General features: G+C 35.9%; 1 pseudogene; it reads right to left on the reverse strand.

Moving 5' to 3' along the window:
* Nucleotides 1-397: 397 nt before the first annotated feature.
* Nucleotides 398-776, reverse strand: LOC117025622 (40S ribosomal protein S24-like; annotated as a pseudogene).
* Nucleotides 777-2,245: the final 1,469 nt, after the last annotated feature.

The following is a 2,245-nucleotide window of genomic DNA, read 5'->3' on the forward strand; positions in this document are numbered from 1 at the left end:
TTATGGTGGTTTGAACTTGCATTCCCTGATGAATAATGATACTGAGCATCTCTTCATGTGCTTATTTACCATCCATGGATCATCTTCTGTGAAATATCGTTTCATGTCTTTTGACTATTTTCTAATGGGAGTGGGCTTTTTTTTTTTTTTACTGTTTGTATTTGATAGATTTTTTTTTTATATCCAAGACACAAGTCCTTTGTTAAATATGTGGTTTATAAATATTTTCTCCCAGTTTGTAACATGTCTTTTCATCCACCTAACAGGTTCTTTCACAAATGAAGTATTAAGTTTTGGTGCAATTCAATTAATCCTTTTTTCTTTTCTTTTCATTTTTTTTTAAAGTTCTTAGTTTATTAGTCCTCTCGTGAAAAATCTGCTCACTCACCACTGATAGTCACTGATGAATCTTCACTCCTGTCGTCCAATCTCCACCTCTCTCTTTGCCAGCACCAACATTGGCCTTTGCAGCCCCACTAACTTTCTTCGTTCTGTTCTTGAGTTCCTTTTGCTGTTTCCTTGAGGTCTTTTTCTTCTTACAGGCCATGTCTTGCAAGTCTACGTCTGAGTTCATTTTTCTTTGCATAATCCAAGGAATCATAAATCATGCCAAAGCCAGTTGTCTTGCCACCACCGAAATGGGTTCTGAATCCAAATACAAAGATGACATATGGTGTGGTCTTGTACATTTTGGCTAGTTTTCCCCAAATTTCTGTCTTACGTACTGTTGCCTTCCCAGGGTAAAGGACGTTGATGACCATCTGTTTCTGTTGAAGTGGTCTATTGGTCATGAACTTCCTGGTCCGGATAGTTACTGTGTCGTTCACGATGGTGGCGGGGAATTAATCTTTTTTTCTTGTATTGATTGTGGTTTTGGTATCAAGGCTAAGAACTGTTCATTAAGCCCTGGGTCCCAATGATTTCCTGCTATGTTCTCTTCTGAAAGTTTTATAGTTATATGCTTTACGTTTAAGTCTGTGATCCACTTTGAGTTCATTTTTATATAAGGTGTGGAGATTAGGTCTAGATTTCTTTTGTTTCTTTTTTCTTGCTTTCATTCATTCTTTCTTTCTTTTTCTTTCTCTTTTTCTTTCTTTTTTCTTTTTTTTTTTGCCTATGGATGTCCAGTTGCTCCAGCACCATTTTTTTAAAAGACTATCCCTCCTCTATTGAATTGCTTCTGCAACTTTGTAAAAAAATATGTTGGGTATATTTGTGTGGGTCTATTTCTGAGTTCCCTGTCCTTTCTCATTCATCTATGTGTCTATTCCTCTGTCCAAACCACACTGTCCTGGTTATTGCGCTTATACAAAAGGTCTTACTATTGAACACAGTAATTCCTCCTACTTTATTTTCCTTTTTCAAAATTGTTTTAACTATTCTAGTTCCTTTGTTTTTCCATATAAATTTAAGGATAATATTGCCTATATATTTTTTTAAAAAGTACTGCTGTGTTATGTAGTAGTTACATGTTTAGTTTTGATTAGTTTTACATGTTTGGGATTTTTGATAAAAATTGCATTTTACCTGTGTATCAATTTGGGGAGCACTGACATCTTTACTATGTTGAGTCTTTTAATCTCCAAACATGGTATGTCTCTTCATTTATTTAGACAATCTTTGATTTCTGTAATCAGCATTATGTAGCTTTCAGCATAAAAGTACCATACTTGTGCTGTTAGATTTATAGAAGTATTTCTTTCTTTTTTTGGAGTGATTGTAAAGGGTATTGTGTTTTTAATTATAGTTTCTTCATCATAAAAATAGAATTGATTTTGTGTGTTGATCTTGTATCCTGCAACATTGCTGAACTCACTCATTACTCATTGTGTAGATGCCTTGGGATTTTTTTTTGTTTTTTACATAGACAATCATGCCATCTGCAAATAGGGACAGTTTTATTTCTTCCTAATCTTAGAGGGAACATATTCATTCTTTCACCACTAAGTGTGATGTTAGCTGTAGGTTTTTTGTAGATGCTCTTTATGAAACTGAGGAAGTTCCCCCTCTGTATTAGTCTGCTTGGGCTGCCATAACAGAATACCACAGACTGGGTGGCTTAAACAATAGACAGTTACTTTCTCACAGTCCTGGAGGCTAGAAGTCCAAGGTCAAGGTGCCAGCATAGTTGGTGTCTGGTGAGGTCTCTCAAACTTGGCTTGTTGATACCATCTACTTGCTGTGTCCTCACATGGACTTTCTTCTGTGCACATGCCAGGTAGAGAGACAGAGGGAGAGAGGGAGA

Source organism: Rhinolophus ferrumequinum, chromosome X (genome assembly GCF_004115265.2).
Source record: "Rhinolophus ferrumequinum isolate MPI-CBG mRhiFer1 chromosome X, mRhiFer1_v1.p, whole genome shotgun sequence".
Lineage (NCBI taxonomy): Eukaryota > Metazoa > Chordata > Mammalia > Chiroptera > Rhinolophidae > Rhinolophus > Rhinolophus ferrumequinum.